The sequence below is a fragment of the Topomyia yanbarensis genome, chromosome 2 (genome assembly GCF_030247195.1).
Source record: "Topomyia yanbarensis strain Yona2022 chromosome 2, ASM3024719v1, whole genome shotgun sequence".
NCBI classification, from domain to species: Eukaryota; Metazoa; Arthropoda; class Insecta; order Diptera; family Culicidae; genus Topomyia; species Topomyia yanbarensis.
Window position 1 is genome coordinate 254,327,314 of NC_080671.1, and position 20,149 is coordinate 254,347,462.

The following is a 20,149-nucleotide window of genomic DNA, read 5'->3' on the forward strand; positions in this document are numbered from 1 at the left end:
GTGGCAAAATATTCACAAAACCTCAGGTTTCGCCAAGCATGTAATTGCAAATTATGTTAATTATCGTGACATGAATTACAAATACTTTTTCAAAGGTAGCGCTCGATTTTTTGCTCAACGTGTCTTGTCAAAAATCACAGTAGCTTACAGTGTTCCTAGTATACTTTCACTGTCAGTGTGTTTTTTTTCCTCTGTGGTGGTGGTCCCTTAAAACCCAGAAACCTTATGTCAATGCCGGGATCAGGTTGACGTTTTTTAGAGTGATTGCATATCCTTTCTATGTGGGAAAGGCAAAAAGATACGTTATTTGTGCATGACCTCTTAGCTGACAATTAGCTAAAATATATATTTTCGAAATCTGGACGGATCTATTTTTTTCAGATTTGGATGAATCTGAAGCTGACAAGTCCACACAAGTTACAAATAGTGTTATAACTAGTGTATTAGGAAAAGATTGCAGATTTAAAATAAATCATTTGCTCCTTTTATAAATTGGCTGTCCAGAAATGAACGAAAGCAAACAGAACAAAATCTAATATGATTTTTAATTATTCGAGTTGTTTGAAACACCCAAAAGCATCAATTTGAAAGAACAATTTGAACAATGGACTAGTTCGCTATGGACGTGTGGGACAATGAGACGAGAAGGTATTTGTGGAACATTGTTGTCATGTTGTTGTACCATTACATTGTACAATTGATAGATTATAGTGAAGACTCGATTTTATGAGCCCACGATTTTGTCAGCCTCATATGAAAATTGAGAGTTGGTAGCTTGATGGGCTCTAGCAGACGAACCAAGTCTAATTAGAGTAAATTTTTTTCTTGAGCATATTTTTCTTATCTTAGAGATCCTTAACATGAAAAAATCCAAATTTTAATTTTATTTTCAATTTTGCGCTGTCTGACCCTATTAAGCGAAATTTAAACTAAAAACGCTTTTAATCCACCTAACAGTGTGATGAGACATTTCTTATAACTCTTATCACTCTCTTCGGATATTATATCGCTCGAGAACATTTAGAGCTTGGTGCTTCGCGATGATAACACATACTACATGGGATAGTGGCAGGACTCAGAGAATCGCGCAAATCAGCATAGGACAACATCAGTGCTAGAAATCTCAAATCAAATCAATGGGAAAGCGAAAAAATAGCCCATAAAATAGACGCACAAACGAATTATTGCTAATGCTCTGTTTATAAAATATCTAAATTCCTCAATCAATGCATTGTGGTGGGAAAACTGAATTTTCCTAAAGGGGTTATACAGGGTGTTTGGTTCATGGTTAAGAATCTCTCGGGGGGTGATAGACTGCCATATTTGGAGAAAAAAATTGTTCTACACATACCATCAAATCTCAACCGTTACAGAGTTATTGAACTTTTTGTGTAAAAAACTTATTTGTCTTAAAATACCTCTAACTTTAAAAGTATACTTTGTATTTTAAATGTTTTAGTTCCATTCGAAAGGTGAGAAAATTTTGCATTGAGTGATACCCTCACATGTTTCAGCTAATGAGTTTAAGTAGCATTTACAAAGTAATTTATTGAAAATTAAACAATTTTAAACGATTTTTCGTTCATTTCTTGAAAATCCTAATAGTTAACCTCATCATTTTAATAATTCAGATTGTTAGTCTTGATGAGCTGCTTAATTCGTTCTTTGACATGATACACTTACCTTTTCTTATTTTCATGATTTTGGGTTATTCAACTTGGATATTTTTATCTCATTTTCACTAGTACCAGCTCTAATTGAAAAATTATGGCACTTATTGTACTTTTTTTCTTTTATTCGAAAGCCAGGAAAATTTTACAGTGAAAAATGTATTAATACCTTTCAGTTAAGTTAATTTAGTATTGTTTTAAAAGTAAATTTGTTTAAAGTTAGTGCTATTATTAGCATTTTCGTTAATTTTCTTAAAATAGTAAATAATAAACATCACCATTATTATCATGGAAATAATGCATCTCAGCAAGTTCTACAGTTCTTTCTTTGACTCCATTCAATTATCTCTTTTGGTTTCGACGCAAAATCGTTTTTATCACATCGTTTCATATGCAAAAATATCGATTTCGAACCCACTACATTTGTGGCGTGCTCTTGCTGCGTTAACTATTAAATAGCAGCAAAATGAAAAGAGATATAGACAAAATGTCAACTAAAAAGTTATAGATAACATTAAGGGGCATCGAATGAGCAATAGTAACGATAAATTTTGTTGATAAATAATTAGAATAATTAAAAAACTTTCCAAAAAACACAAATTTTGAGTTATTTCTTTAGTAAAAAATAATTTAGTACACTTAACTAAAAGATATTTGTACATACACTGATAGGACATTTTCTCAGCTTTCCAATGAAATCTTGTAAATAACGATATAAAGCATATTTTTTAGATTAGAGTCTTTTAAGCACTTGCAAGTCGGTTACAGGAAAAGTATAGTAATGAAATTACAAAGAAATGAGAAGAGATAGAAATATGACGTCCAAGAACAAATTATGAATCGTCCTAAAACCCAACTTTTGGATAATGGATATTGCTATAATCATACTTCATTATTTCGAGAAAATTAGCAAAAACCTCCTCAAAAACACTACCTTTTAACTACTTTACAGCTAAAAGGTAATTAAAACTAATTACTTAAAAGATATGAGAACACTATTCAATAGGAAATTTTCTCACCTTTCGAATTGAACTGAAATATTTAAAATACAAAGTATACTTTTAAAGTTAGAGGTATTTTAAGACAAATAAGTTTTTTACACAAAAAGTTCAATAACTCTGTAATGGTTAAGATTTGATGGTATGTGTAGAACAATTTTTTTCTCCAAATATAGCAGTCTATCACCCCCCGAGAGATTCTTAACCATGAACCAAACACCCTGTATATTGTACTGACTCAAAAAAAAGAAATTTTTTTAATCGATTTGAAGTTTATACTTTACTCAAATTTCCAACGCGACTGAGAACTAAGAAATCAACGCTTTTTCTTGAAAAGGGCGATACTAGCAGTGATACCATTCAAAGAAAATCAACAGTGAATATTTCCAGACTTGGTTTTATTTCCTATTTAGGAACTATTGTGTTTTTTACATCCTAGATTGCATGATTCAGTGATCGAAACCCAAAATTTTATAAAGTATTTGAAATTATTAAATTAAAATTTGTTTTTGCTATTGAAATTGACAAAATGATAGTATCGCCCCTTTGGCGATTGTTTACTTTTTCGGTCCCACCTATCAGCTTTGAAGTATCGCCCTTACGTTTTTTTACAATAACTACCGTTTTACACCACCGATTTCGTCCGGGTTTTTTCAATAGCGATCATTGTTACTATTTACAGCTGGTATCAGCTTGATAATCCTAAAAAAATACGAAACAAACAGTTTCGCCTCTAAACTGTTAGCAAAAAAAGTATCGCCCTGTTTGTTTGCATGGAGTGTTTTATAAGTAATAGGTGAATTTGGGGTACAATTGTCACAAATACTAATTTCCTGTTTTATATTTAAACTCAAACCACCTCAGTTAATTTCTGAGATTTTTTTTCGATTAAGGTGATATTTTACATACGTCTTCGTTAGAAAATAATAGCGATTCAGGTGTTTATTAATACAATAAGATTTCTGAATCGAAAGGTCCCAAATCCCAAACTTCCTGTATTTTACCAATAATGAAACAACTTCTGGATCAGTTACTGAGTGTTTCAACATTAAAAATATTGCATTGCATGTACATTTATTGAAGAATAGTCGAGATAATACCAAGAATAGTTGAAATACTGTAATATGAACGACAAAATGTCTCAAAACCCCAACTTCCCGTATTCTGCCCATGATGAAAATACTTTTATTAGCTTTCTGAGGTTTGTTTACGTAATAATCGGTACAATTCATGTGTGATTTCCAGCGTGAATCAGAGATGAAAACTGTTTTATAAAAAATAGGTAAACTTGTACAAGTGTCACAAATCCTAATTTCCTGTTTTATACTTAAACTCAAACCACCTCAGTTAATTTCTGAGATTTTTTTTCAATTAATGTGATATTTTACATACGACTTCGTTAGTGAAAAATAGCTATTCAGGAATTGGTTAATACAATAAGATTTCTAATTTAAAAGATCCCAAATCCCCAACTTCCCGTATTCTGCCCAAAATGGAAATACTTTCATTAGCTTCCTGAGGTTTTTTTACGTAATAATCAGTACAATTCATGTAGGATTTCTAGCGTGGATCAGAGATATAAGGTTTTTTATTAAAAAATAGGTGATATTGGGGTTTAAATATCCCAAAACCCAAACTTCTATTATTTTGCCCAATGTAAGAATAAAGCCCTTTGAATTCTCAGATTTTGTTCTTCCTAAAATGGTACAAGTGATGATGTTCCGTTGAGGTGTTTCAAAGTTACTGATTTAAATGATTTTTTTTTCTTAGTTTTTTCCCATTGTGCAATTGTGGAAATGAATATTACATGTTCAGTACGATTTGCACATACTTACAATGGATCGACAGCCACGATCTTGAGATACTATGTGATACTGAAACATCGCTTGAAACCAGCGGCGGATCATGGAGAAAGATCCGGGAGGTCCGGGTCCTGCCGAAAATTTTCAACTTGTTAAGAAACTTTAAACTAGTTTTAATTATGCAATAAAAATTGGACTAAACCGTTTTGCGCGTTAAGGGCACAAGACCTAATTTTAATTAAGTTTTGTTTTTTTTTGTGTTTCGAATTCATCTCGTCAGTAACTAGCACCATTTGGGTGTCCAGTTAGACGATGTATCTAAACTAGTACCCAAATTAGCACTAGTTAGACACAAAAAATTCCAAACAGTTCACACGACATATGTGAACGCCTAAAGCCACATGTCCCGAGTGATGTCCCGGGAAGCAAATATAGCTCTGGTTTGCTGACGAGAAAGCGAAGACGAACTCTTGTCTTTTGGTTCAAGAAACCAAACGCCTGGTATTATGCAATAAAAATTGAACTAAACCGTTTTGCGCGTTAAGGGCACAAGACCTAATTTTAATTAAGTTTTGCTTTTTTGTGTTTCGAATTCATCTCGTCAGTAACTAGCACCATCTGGGTGTCTAGTTAGACGATGTATCTAAACTAGTACCCAAATTAGCACTAGTTAGACACAAAAAATTCCAAACAGTTCACACGACATATGTGAACGCCTAAAGCCACATGTCCCGAGTGATGTCCCGGGAAGCAAATATAGCTCTGGTTTGCTGACGAGAAAGCGAAGACGAACTCTTGTATTTTGGTTCAAGAAACCAAACGCCTGGTATTATGCAATAAAAATTGGACTAAACCGTTTTGCGCGTTAAGGGCACACGACCTATGTTCGTTCTCAGCGGTAGGACCCGTTTCCAGCCATCCAACTTTCGACGCACAAAACTCCAACGTATAGGGAAAAGCAATACAAAGACGGACTGTGATATAAATGGAAAGGAACAATGAACTATACGATCAAGTGACCGCCACCGGCGGTGGCTGATTTAGACTGAATTGATTTTATTGCTTCATATCACACGTTCAATTTCAATTGCAGAAACGTAAGTGAGTGACAAGGAGACGACTAGAAATTGCGCTCTGCTGCAACATCCTCCCCCACCAAAACGAACGTTTTCCAATAATCGGTTGCACTAAAAACTTATCGAATATGAACCGAATCTGTTGAAGGTACTGCTTGAAGATTTTAGATAATCTATGAAACGTTTCCTTCATTGTTGTTCTGCTGCACAATAGAACCCCATAATGGTGACACGATGGCAGTGAAGAATTACTTCGACGGTACACTTGCTGTTGATGAACGCATTCGGGGATGTTGCGATTCGTGCAACTGGCAATTGATCTCGGAGTAGTAATGCGTTCCACTAAGCGGCTGCAAGTACGCCCACACCGACTTAGCACCGCAGGGGGTTTATATTGCTAAGCGGCTGCATACTTGCCCACACCGGCATAGCTGAAGCGGCGCGAAATAACTCCGTAGCCGATTTTCCTCCAAGAATTCTACTGGAACTATTGGGTGGCAGGTTGTTGTGGCACGTTGAAATCCTGGTCACGGCACCAATGTTCGTTCTCAGCGGTAAGACCCGTTTCCTGCCATCCAATTTTCGACGCACAAAACTCCAACGTATAGGGAAAAGCAACACAAAGACGGACTGTGATATAAATGGAAAGGAACAATAAACTATACGATCAAGTAACCGCCGCCGGCGGTGGCTGATTTAGACTGAACTGATTTTATTGCTTCATATCACATGTTCAATTTCAATTGCAGAAACGTAAATGAGTGGCGAGGAGACGACTAGAAATTGCGCTCGGCTGCAACAACCTAATTTTAATTAAGTTTTGTTTTTTTTGTGTTTCGAATTCATCTCGTCAGTAACTAGCACCATTTGGGTGTCTAGTTAGACGATGTATCTAAACTAGTACCCAAATTAGCACTAGTTAGACACAAACAATTCCAAACAGTTCACACGACATATGTGAACGCCTAAAGCCACATGTCCCGAGTGATGTCCTGGGAAGCAAATATAACTCTGGTTTGCTGACGAGAAAGCGAAGACGAACTCTTGTCTTTTGGTTCAAGAAACCAAACGCCTGGTATTATGCAATAAAAATTGAACTAAACCGTTTTGCGCGTTAAGGGCATAAGACCTAATTTTAATTAAGTTTAGTTTTTTTTGTGTTTCGAATTCATCTCGTCAGTAACTAGCACCATCTGGGTGTCTAATTAAACGATGTATCTAAACTAGTACCCAAATTAGCACTAGTTAGACACAAAAAATTCCAAACAGTTCACACGAAATATGTGAACGCCTAAAGCCACACGTTTAGTTCAATTTTTATTGCATAATACCAGGCGTTTGGTTTCTTGAACCAAAATACAAGAGTTCGTCTTCGCTTTCTCGTCAGCAAACCAGAGCTATATTTGCTTCCCGGGACATCACTCGGGACATGTGGCTTTAGGCGTTCACATATGTCGTGTGAACTGTTTTGAATTTTTTGTGTCTAACTAGTGCTAATTTGGGTACTAGTTTAGATACATCGTCTAACTAGACACTCAGATGGTGCTAGTTACTGACGAGATGAATTCGAAGCACAAAAAAAAACAAAACTTAATTAAAATTAGGTCTTGTGCCCTTAACGCGCAAAACGGTTTAGTCCAATTTTTATTGCATAATACCAGGCGTTTGGTTTCTTGAACCAAAAGACAAGAGTTCGTCTTCGCTTTCTCGTCAGCAAACCAGAGCTATATTTGCTTCCAGCATAAACCAGTGCTATATTTGAACTGTTTGGATTTTTTTGTGTCTATCTAGTGCTAATTTGGGTACTAGTTTAGATACATCGTCTAACTAGACACCCAGATGGTGCTAGTTACTGACGAGATGAATTCGAAACACAAAAAAAACAAAACTTAATTAAAATTAGGTCTTGTGCCCTTAACGCGCAAAACGGTTTAGTTCAATTTTTATTGCATAATACCAGGCGTTTGGTTTCTTGAACCAAAAGACAAGAGTTCGTCTTCGCTTTCTCGTCAGCAAACCAGAGCTATATTTGCTTCCCGGGACATCACTCGGGACATGTGGCTTTAGGCGTTCACATATGTCGTGTGAACTGTTTGGAATTTTTTGTGTCTAACTAGTGCTAATCAAGTAGTTTATATACATCGTCTAACTAGACACCCAGATGGTGCTAGTTATTAACGAGTTGAATTCGAAACACAAAAAAAACAAAACTAAATTAGTTTTAATTTTAAAGTAGAAACCCCTCACTGCATACTCCCTCCGGGCCGGCATGATTGACGATTTTTAGAGTGATTGCATAACCTTTCTATATGAAAAAGGCAAAAATGTATCAAAGTCCAAAAAAGCCAATTTTTGTCAAACATTATTTTTTTCGAGTTTACATCAAATCTCAATATTTCATGCATTTTAAAGTCCTTTGGCATCAAAAATACAAATTTGATTATGAAAATTTTTCATTTCAGTTTATATGGGAATTTGTATTTGCATTTGTATAAAAAAGTCCAACTGACAATTGGTCCAAATGAACTAAACCAAACTAAGTTAAACTAAACACAATTAAACTAGTGACAATACACGACGACGAAACTGCGAAGATTTCATGACGAAGTCGAAAATTTCAGCAAACTCGTTCAAGCGACGACTCATTGCCAAAATTGGACTATTGGCAGCGTAGTTAGTGCTGCGCATTTCAGAATGCAGCAGGTCTCGTGGGCGAAGAGAACGGGTAGGCGCGTAGAGGCTGATTTGCGCTAGTAGCTCCGGATCATCATATTCAGCCAGCAGAATCTTTGACACGAAAGTAGCCTGCGCTGCATGTCTCCGATGCGTTAAAGTATTAAGTCCTAAAAGACGACAACGGTCCTCGTACGGTGGCAGGTTTAACGGATCGTTCCACGGCAATCCACGTAACGCATATCGTATGAATTTACGCTGGACTGCTTCGATCCTAAGGCTCCACGTTGCTTGATAGGGGCACCAAACGATGTTTGCAAATTCCAACTGCGGGCGCACCAATGAGCAATAAAGAGCCTTGAAACACAGAGGATCCTGAAATTCACTGGACATTTTGAAAATAAATCCCAGTAATCGATTGGCTTTGTCGATGGACGCAGAGGCGTGATAAGTATACGTTAGTATACGTTTCATCAAGAATGACTCCTAGATCCTTCACGTGGTCAACGCGTTGCATCTGAGCTCCTGCGATGTTATAGTTGAAGTATATAGTATATTTCTCGTTCGAAAATAACTGATGACAAAACATTTTGCAACACTAAGGACCATCATGTTTCTTACACACCAGCTATAAAAGGTATCGATAAGATGCTGTAGCTCACGGCAATCGGCTTCATTTCGTATAACAAGAAAAAAATTTAAGTCGTCGGCAAAAAACAGCTTTCCTCCACGCCTTAGAACGAAAACTGCATCGTTCACGAACAGTGAAAAAAGCAGTGGACCCAGCGTACTACCTTGAGGAACTCCGGAAGTGTTGACAAAGGATTCTGAAACAATATCGCCAATTTGAACAACGACTTCATGGTGTACAAGGTAGGATCGAAACCAATGGCAGAATCTAGTAGAACACCCTAGCTTATCAAGCTTTGTTATCAGTATCTCATGATTAACTCTATCAAAAGCTGCCTTTAGATCAGTGTAAATAGTATCCACCTGCAATTTCTTAGACAATTATTCCGTGCAAAATGACGTGAAGCAGACGAGATTCGTCTCGACCGAACGTCCGGGGAAAAATCCGTGCTGGGATGTACTGATGTAGTGTCGACAAGCAGAAAATAACGCTTCATGGATGATTGATTCAAATACTTTAGATTCGACTCCAAGCGAAGTGACTCCGCGGTAGCTCTCCATGCTACATCTGTCACCCTTCTTGAATACCGGGAACATTACTGAGGGTTTCCAATCCTCAGGAAACGTTTGCTGCTGAAGCGATAGGTTAAAAATATATGCAAGTGGTGTTACAAGTAAGTCCGAACATTTTTTCAATACAGTTGAAGGTATAGCACTGAGGCCGGGTACATAAGATGACTTGGTTTTCAGGATTGCAGATACAACCATTTGTTCGGAGACAGTAAACACATCCATATCAACAGCACAAGCAGGAACGTCACGAGAAGCATTTTCTAGTTCGATTGCGGTTGGCGAGTCAGCTGAAAAAACACTCGAGAAGAATCTGGCAAACAGCGTACATTTCGCCACAGTTGTCGTAGCTTCTTCGCCGTCGTAAAGCATCCTTGATGGAAGTCCAGTTTCTTTTCGCTTCGGGTTGACAAATGACCAAAAGCCCTTCAGGTTTCGGCGTAGATTATTCTGCATGCGGTTTACATAGCGTTTATACAGAAGCATGTTGTAACAACGATACTCATTACTGGCAAAAGTAAACATGCGCTTAGAAAGAGGACGTTGTGTGCGCACGTAGGGTTTTTGCTCGAGTACGTTTTGGCTTTCAAAGAGTGCTGTTTGACCAGGGCGGCTTGCTAGGAGGCTGAAATTTAGGCACTGAGGTCTCAACACAGTTCAGTAGTAGTCGCTTGTACAGGGCAACTGCAGCATTAACACTCACTTGGGCATGCAGTACACTCCAATTAATTTGCGACAGAGAACTGCGCAGCTTTACAAAATCAGTTTTGCGAAAGTTGAGACGGTCGACAGAAACAGTTTCTACGTACTGAACTGGGCGAATAGTGCCAATTGAGATTTCAAGCGCGGGATGAAAGTTGTCAAGTGGAACAATCACGCTGGATGCTTCATTGACGGAACATACAGGTATAATAGTCTCACTAACAAAGACGAGATCCAGAAAGCGTGACTGGTGGTTGGGAATCACGCATACTTGACTTAATCCGTTGAAAGCAAATCCGTCCAGTAGCATACGACTGGCGATGTTGGTTGTCGAAGCAATCGGGTCTGGGTAAGCGTATCCGTGTCGTGACGGCACCCAAATGAGCCCTGGCTGATTTAAATCACCAAGGACAATCATCACGCCATCCGCGCATCCATGTGAAGTTGCATGACATTGCAGTCGAGTCGCTTTTCAGGAGGAATATAGACAGCACCAATATAAAAGTTCCTCGATGGAGTTGTAATTCTAACCCAAACAGCCTCAACACTGGTTAAACTACCTACATCAATCTCATATGAGACAAATGCGGTGGAAACAGCAATCAAAACACCTCCTCCACGTCCGCGAATACTGTTGCCACTATTTCGGTCCGCACGGTATACGGTGTAAGCATCGCCGAAAAGCTGCACCGATGTTATCCTTGCATCAAGCCATGTTTCGGTGAAGACGCAAACATCATAGTCACCGTCCACAGCAGCTAAATACACGTCATCAATTTTCGTCTTAAGCCCTCTCACGTTCTGATAGTAGATCCGCAAACCATCAGCGTCGTGTGAGAGGTGTCGTGCTGCATACCAATTTTCAGGACTGCGGGTTCGATGATCAGCATAACCGCGAATAGCGCGGGGAGAGCAGGATGTACTGTTGTCCGGAAGGGGAACAAGCAGCGGTGCGGAGGGAATGACCGAGTTATGACTGTTGTGTCCAGCGGCTGACTGCAATGGGAGGCATACTCGAGGGTGCGCAGTATCACGTGTAGCTTTGGAAGGACATATATTCTTCAAATGTTTACCTGAGCGGACAGATGCGATGCGATCGAAATTTTCATTTTGACATAGAGGATTCGCTGCAGCTGTAGAGTCCATTAAGTTGTGTTCATCATCAGGCTGTAAGTGAAATTTACATTGCGGTTGTGCAGTATCCTGAAGGGCTTCGGAAGGACATATACCCTTCTTGGCTTTACCTGACACAGAAGTAGTTGCCGATTCGTCAGGTAGCCCGAGGTCGCTCACCGAGGTACATAAAGATAGACAGACGAGTTTATCCGGGATAGCTTGGCGCTACTGTCCACCACCAGATGGATTCTTCTCCGCAGCAATCCTGATGATAGATCGTTGGGTTTTTGAATTGGTCACAAATTCACGGAAGTAGATGTTTTCCGGCCAAGAGTCTTTGGGCAGAGCCTTATCCCTCTATGATTTGCTAACACCAACTTTAAAGGTTATGAAGCTCAGAGATGAGAGATCCTTGTCCTTAGGAACTAGACGCACTACTCTCGGTTGCAGATCCACCCCCAGACAGTATTTTACAAGCGTAGCAATTTCATTATCCGTCGTGCTGGGATCGAATGCCGACAAGTAAACCCATAACAACTCCTCAGTTTGTGAAATTGTTTTTATCGTTTCAAACGCATTGATGTGTGATTGCACTCTTCAACTCATGACTCAGGAACCGGAAGTCCAATCAATAAAAAAATTCAATAGCAGCCGATGGGAAAGTTGTACCTTTCATTTGAGACTAACTTTGTGCAAATCGGTCCAGCCATCTCTGAGAAACCGAGGCCACATTTTTTTCCACATACACACATACATACACTCACAGACGTTTTCCGATCTCGACCAACTGAGTCGATTGGCATATGACACTCGGCCCTCCGGGTCGGGGTTAGATTGACGAATTGATGAATGAGAAAGGCAAAAACATTTTTAGCAAATGTTATGCATTTTTTTGGTGAGCAGTTCTATCTTTCATAGACAATAAATCAATTTTAACTTCGCTTCCTATTAAATAAAGACCCTTATTACAGTACATCTCTACAAAAGCGAGCTCAATTTAAAAAGAAATCTGAGGATTATGATTGATTACAGAACTCTGGAATTTTCTATTGGAATGTTTTCAGGCAGGAATTTGATATTGATGCTATTAGACAACTGTGAAATCAAGACCAATAGATCTGTTACATATCAGGGACCCCATTCCGACAATTTATCAAAAGTCCTCATGATGTTTACAACAACAGGTTATCAATGTACGGATCAGATAATTGTTATTGTAATATTGAATTAAATCAGCATCAATAAATTTTCAACTTCAATCCAACATTTTTTTTTTCTGTGTGGTGGGGGAGGGGGTGGTTGTATGGTGTTAAACCCCAAGACCTTCTCTTGGCTACGCCGTTGCTTGGAGTTATTGATTTCGCTTTTCATTTTCCGATATGTTTCAGATCGATCCGATGGTTATAAGTTAGAAAAATTTCAGTCAGAAGGTTCACACAAATGAACATTTTAGCACTGATAAGCGATCAAGTTCCTTCCAGACAACTTGGAAGTGTTCGGTGATTATTTCTAGCGGTTGTAGATAGAAAAATGAAATACAAAATTCGCTTTATCGAAATAATGTTTGGCTTATTTCAATGGATTATTACTATATTGAACAATAAAAAGGCGACAAAGAGTAATCCACAAAAAACAAGCCATAACTTTTAAAGTATTCAAAATACATATTTGATGTCTTCAGTAAAGTTATTCGCAAAAGTAAGAGCTGCAAATTTGCTGAAGGCATCATTTCGATATAATCACTTCCAAGAAAATTTGTAAAAATATCTCACTCATAGGGGGATTAATCAGCAAAAACACAATACCAAAACAAAAGGGCATATTGCCTCCATTGAATTCTCCGAAGATACTATTGACCTAAAATAAGCCGTTTTGGCGTTAATAATAGATTACATGTTTTTGGTAATATTTCTGGCAATGGGAAATGATAAAAATCTTTCGTCCGCATTTAATGTTAAATATTTCTTTGGATAAGAGTTCGATTTCAACAATCTATAGCTTGTTCGAAAGGTATTCGTATAAGCTGCCTAAAAATATAGAAAGTGTTAATCTATGTTGTCAATTTCGGCAGATAATTTAAAAAAAAAACTGCAAAAAACGCCATTTTTACACATTTAAACATTCATATCTTGGAAACTAAACATCAGAATCAAAAACAAATTAATAACGTTCTTACTGTTTGATAGGTCTTTCATTTAAATTTGGTTTGGATAAGATCGGTTCAGCCATTGCTGAGAAACACGAATGAGAATTTGTCCGTTACATACACACACAGACATTGTCCCAAAGCGTCGAGCTGCTTAGAATGATCATTAGTGATTTAGACCCGCAAATTCGAGTTATGTTGGACCCTTTTTATTATGTATTACACCATTTGAACATCATGGTGTTACCATTTTATATGGGAATTTGCTGGGTGACCGCACTCTTCAACCCGTAACGCCGGAACCGGAAGTCCGATCGACAACAATTTCAATATCAGCTTATGGGAGCGTTATACCTTTCATTTGAAATCAAGTTTGAGCGATTCGGTTCATCCATCTCTGAGAAAAGTGAATGAGTTTTGAAAACACAAATACACACACATACGCACACATACAGACATTTGTCAATTTCGACGAACTGAGTCGAATGGTATGTGAGACTCTGCCCTCCGGGCTTCGTTAAAAGTCGGTTTTCAGAGTGATTGCATATCCTTTCTATATGAGAAAGGCAAAAACGCACACATATGCATACACATATATATACACACAGATATTTGGCGTTATCGACAAACTGAATCGATTAGGCCTCGGTTAAAAGGTAGAAATTCCGACGGATTGCATAATCTTTCTTTAAAAAAATGCAAAAAGGTGCAAAATCAGCAGTCTCAAAAAGTCTATTTTTCCCAAAATATTTTTCGGTTTTACATAAAATCTCGTCGCTTCACGCATAAAGAGGTTTGGCATCAAAAATACGAATTCGAATTCTGTAATTTTATAGGACCCCCCTTTGAAATCAAAATTTTAGCTCCTGCTTTTATGGGGATTTCTTATGCGACCGAACGATTCATATCATATTTCCGTAACCATAAAACCGATCTGTACAAAATTTCATTGCAGTCAATAAGAATAGTATATCTTTCGTTTGAGACTTGTGAAAATCGGCCCAACCATCTGATGTGAAACTGATGAGAAATTGATGTGTTTTTTTAATTTTGAATGTTGGTGATTTTTTCGTGCACTTCCAAAGCCATATATGGTGGTTAATGTGGCCAACAAGATTTAGATGGGCTGTGAATTCCCTAGAACTGCAAATGCGAGATGTTTGGCTTCTATTTTAGCGAAAAAAATCCGTTTTGAAATCATCGCGGTATCGGTTTGAATAGGAGTTTTCTCTGTGACCACACTTCACAACCGTGACTCCGCCACAAGAAGTCGGATCGAAATAAAATTTAATAGCAATTTTTGAGGATGCAACACCGTTCATTTGAGATTAAATTTGGTCAAATCGGTCCAATCATCACTGAGAAATCGATGTAACTGTTATTTTTAATTTGGGTGCTTCCGCCGGGACTTTCGCAACCACCCGGAATGTGGCCAAAGAGACTTTGAATGACTGATAGTGACCTAGAACTACAAATCCAAGCAGTTGTGGACACATTTTGGAAAAGTTTTCATCTTTTTACATTCATCGCCATATACCGTGAAATTGGAATTTGCTGCGTATTCGAACTCATCACCCTGTAATTCCTGACCCGAAAGTCGGATCAATTAGAAATTCAATAGCAGTGGATACGCTGTACCTTTGAGACCAAGTTTATAAAAATCGGTGAATCATTCGTTAAGAAATAGGTATGACATTAACTTAGGGACTTGACAAGTTTCCTGGGGGTATCAATAACCATCATAGGTGGCCAATGTGGGCAAAGTGACTTCGATGGGTCATTAGTTATCTACACACGCAAATCCAAGTAATGTTGCACACAATTCAATATGTATTGCATAATTTGGATTTAATTGTGCTACCAGTTAAATGGGAATTTGCTGTGTGATCGTACTCTTCAACCCGTAACTCCGGAACCGAAAGTCGGATCAATAAAAAGTTCAATAGCGACCAATAGGAAGGTTGTACCTTTCATTTGAAACTAAGTTTATGTAAATCGATTCAGCCATCTCTGAGAAAAATCGGTGAGATTATTTGACACATACATGAATACATACATACACACATACAGACTTTTTTCCGTTCTCGGCGAACTGAGTCGAAAGCTTCAAGAGATTCGGCCCTGCGGATCTCGCTTCAGAAGTCGAAGTTCCGATCGATTGCATAACCTTTCTAGATGAGAAAGGCAAAACTCATGTTTCGCTCGAGTTAAAATGATTTGGGAAAAAACCCGGTTAAAGCCCAAAAATAAAAACCCGGGGAGTTGGAATTTTTCCCAGCGGTACATCACTGAATATAACCGATCCGCATGAAATGTTATAAATATGGAATGTAGAAAACGACCGGATGGGTTTTTAGTGAGCCCGACGTTTCGGCCACTGGTTTTAGCCTTGTTCAAGGGAAATATAGATAAGATATTTCCCTTGAAAAAGGCCAAAACCAGTGGCCGAAACGTCGGGCAGTATACAACAGCCGTTCTTATTTCTAAACCGTGAAAGCCGAAAATCCACTAATTTTTTTTTAAATATCTATGGCGATTATATACCTTTCATTTGGGACTAAGTTTGTGAAAATCGTCCCAACCATCCCCGACAAACGGATGTGAGTTTTGATTAAGTTTAATAGGTGGCGACTTTACCGGGGCAATTCCGGAATTGTCTATGATGGGAAATGTGGTCGACGAGACTTCGGTTGGCCGTCAGTGACCTAGAACTGCAAATGTAAGTTGGTTGATACACAAAAAGCGAAATGTTTACCTTTTTGCATTCATCACGGTATCCGTTTGAATCGGAATTTTCTATATAACCACATGCCATGACCCGTAATATTGGAACCGTAAGTGGGATCAGAATGAAATTCAATACAAGTTTACGCGGTTGTAAAAGCTTTCATTTAAGTTTGGTCCAATCGGTCTAGCCATCTCCGAGAAACCGATGTAGTTATTATTCTTGGATACTTTCGCCTGGGCTTCCGGATCCGTCGATGGTGGTCAATGTGGCCAAAGAGACTTTGAATGACTGTTAGTGACCTAGAGCTATAAATCCAAGCAGTTGAGTTCACATTTTTTTTAACAAATTTCACCTTTATACATTAATCGCAGTATCCGTTGAAATCGGGATTTTCTGCGTGATCGTACTAAACATCCCGTAGCTCAGGAACTATAAGTCCAATCCACACAAAATTCAATAGCAGCCGATGGCAACGTTGTACCTTTTATTTAAGACTATGTTTGTGATAATCGATTCAGAATATTCCGAGAAACCGATGTGGACAAATTATAACAAGATTTTCTATGTAACAGCACTCCTCAACTCGTAACCCCGGAACCGGAAGTCGAAATTAAATGAAATTCAATAGCAGCCGATGGGAATCTTGTACCATCCGTTCGCGACTAAGTTTGTGAAAATCGGTTCAGCCATCTCCGAGAAAACGATGTGGACATTTTATTAATATATCCGCAAATACACACACGTACATACAGACATACATACACACACAGACATTTTCCGATCTCGACGAACTGAGTCGAATGGTATATGACACTCGGCCTTCCGGGCCTCGGTTAGAAAGTCGGTTTTTGGAGCAATTGCGTAACCTTTCTATATGAGAAAGGCAAAAATCTATCGAATTCAAAAAATTAGTGAAATGAATAATATAAATAAAATAATTAAAACAAAAAATCAAATTAGTTTAGCTCAATGAATTAAAAATGATTGTCGAATTTAAAGGGTGCCAACACGAACAAAACAAATTTTGTCGAATTAAGAAATTGGATGAAATAATTAAAAAAAACCTGTTTTAATCCACCTAGCGGTGCAATTGTGCCTTTCTCATTTCTCTAAATTATGGCACGGAGGCTTTTATGTTCAACATAATTGTGGAAATGTCCATTACATTCTTAGTACACTTTGCACTTATATACAATGGCATGCCAGCCACGAACTTGATGAGCTACGTTACGACGGTGAAACACTTGAAACAAAAAAATATCATACTCCATTAGCCTAGTCAGCATTAGATCAATGTTATCTGCTTGCTAACTCATTTTGTCATGCGGGGGTGGGTATGTGAGGAGGGCGAAAGTCCCATCAACGAACGACTCCCCAGCTTAAATTGGTATGCTTTGTGATACAGTGGTGGTTTAAAGATGATGGGGTTGAAAGGGAGGGGTATGAGGGCTGGATGGGGTGGTGGTCTGAGGGGTGATTTAAAGAGATTTTTAAAGGAGGGGAGTGAACAGTAGAGGGGGGTGTAACCCCTCTCCGTAAACCATCAACTACGCCCCTGTTAAAATCCAGAAACCTTATGCGAGTCGAAAAAAAAAATTTGGCCCTCCGGCCGGGATTAGGTTGACGTTTTTCAGAGTGATTGCATAACCTTTCTATATGAGAAAGGCAAAAATGTGCCAAAATCCAAAAAAGTGAACCGTCGTCAAATTTTTTTTCAAGTTTGCATCAAATCTAGACATTTCATGCACCTTGAACACATTTAGCATCAAAAATAAAAATTCTATTTTTAATTTTTCCTATAGTTTATATGAGAAATTTCTGTGTTTCAATAGCAGCTGATGGGAAAGTTGCACCTTTCATTTGAGACTAAGTTTGGGCAAATCGGTCCAGCCATCTCTGAGAAAAATGAGTGACATTATTTGACACATACGCACATACATACACACACACATACACACACATACACATACACACATACATACACACATACACACACACATACAGACTTTTTCCGATCTCGACGAACTGAGTCGAATGGGATATGACACTCGGCCCTCCGGGCCGCGATTAGGTTGACGTTTTTCAGAGTGATTGCATAACCTTTCTATATGAGAAAGGCAAAACCTGTTTTAATCCACCTAATAGCGGTAAGCTTGAAGCTAGTTGGTACCGCCGCACGGTACTATCTTTGATTTTAGGCCTCAGTTTAGTCCGGTCTAAGACGTTAGTACCTGTCATCGCAGAAATGGCTGCATCCTGAAGCCAAATGAAAACAGTGTAAAGGGGCGCCATATTCCTCTTGCATACATCTCAATAATTTGAATCAACTTTTCGACTTTTATGTGCAATATTATGGCCCATGTTGTACACAAACCATATGAGGGCAAGTAAGCAAGTTTTATCCCGTACGAAAAACAGGTATAATCGAGTTTTAAATGTCATTTTTTGATATTCTTTATCGTCCTATCCATAAGGTGCTGCACGCTCATTTGAAAATGCCATGTCGAAGAGTTATATTGCAAGTTAGCAGAAGTCGAATAATTTTGAAACAAACCGTAGAACGAAAATTTAAAATTGGATGCAAAGCTGCATTAAAAAAATTGTTTTCGCTTGTTAGTTTACTTATGGCTATCGAAATGAGTGAAGCTGTTTAACCCATTCATGCCCATGTTGTTTGTGGACAACAACGTTTTCAAACAGCTATATCTTTTGATTGAGGCCAGATTTCCTCACAAAAACAAGTAAGGCTAATAAATGTGACTATTGGCTTTCATTTATGTATTAATAGTTTCAAGGATCAGCTCTAGAACTGAAGTTATTGCAATTAGTCTGATTGAATTCCGATGGAGCAGTGCTGCCAGGGACAGTTTAAGTTGACGACGGAAAATGAATTTTTCATATAACTTCGTTATGATGCAATATTAGTGAAAACCGATAAATCTTATTAATTTAGACTATTTTTGGCTACGTTTTCCAAGCAATTGGACTATTGTGAATATTCTAGGAGAATTGTAGTGAGCATTGGAAGGTAAAAATTGAGCAGCTTCTAGCACTGCAAGAGAAGCACCTACCTTTATGAAAAAAGTTTTTTCGAGTTTCTTGACCCCACCGTTTTCAAGAAAAAATTGTTTTGAAACCCTACATGCACTAGAAAAAAGTTGGGCATGAAAGGGTTAATATACCCACAATTTTTTAGTTAGTTTAACTAGAGGAAAAGAAAAGAATATATAATCACACTGTGTACTCTTTTCTACTTATATCTTCTCACAAAGAACACAATAAGCAAGTGGAAGTTTTCTTATAATTTACGGCTTTCGAAAGAATCCAAACTAAGATTAAATAAAAGATTGTAAATAAAGCCATGCCATACAACCTAAGTAACACTATGACGGCAAACAATCTGCTACAAATATTCTCATTTTGATCGTTATTTAAATAACATCGAAGATTGCTTATATTGTTTCACTATTTATAATTTTCCATCAGATCTTGGACGATTAGCATTTCCACTGTAGACCAATGATGTGAAGAATAAAAACTGCAAAATTCAGTACGATTGGTCCAGGAAATATTGAGCTACGGTTAGCATGCATTTTGTCGAGGTGCCTCCTGAAGATTCACTGTCTGCATCAAGTGTCAGGTTCAATTTATTAAGTTATATCTGTCAATTGATTATCAGACAGATTGCAGACTATAGGAAGTAATTAATTGCAATTTATTATTTTGTAACCGGGACTTGAAGCTTTCTCAATTTTTGCACGACGTCGCAAAATTTCGTTGAACTGATCGTTTTAGCAATACAAGATGTTGAAAGCTCAGCAATTTGGAGAGAGAGAGAGAGAGAGAGAGAGAGAGAGAGAGAGAGAGAGAGAGAGAGAGAGAGAGAGAGGAGAGGGAGAGGATGCTCTTTCTCTCTCTCTCTCTCACTCTCATTTGACAGATTTACGTCGTTGAAAATCAGCTTTTGAGGTTGTCAAATTCTCAGCTCAATTACTGAACTTTTGGTATTTCAGGATTGATTAGGTTATCGTGCTAATA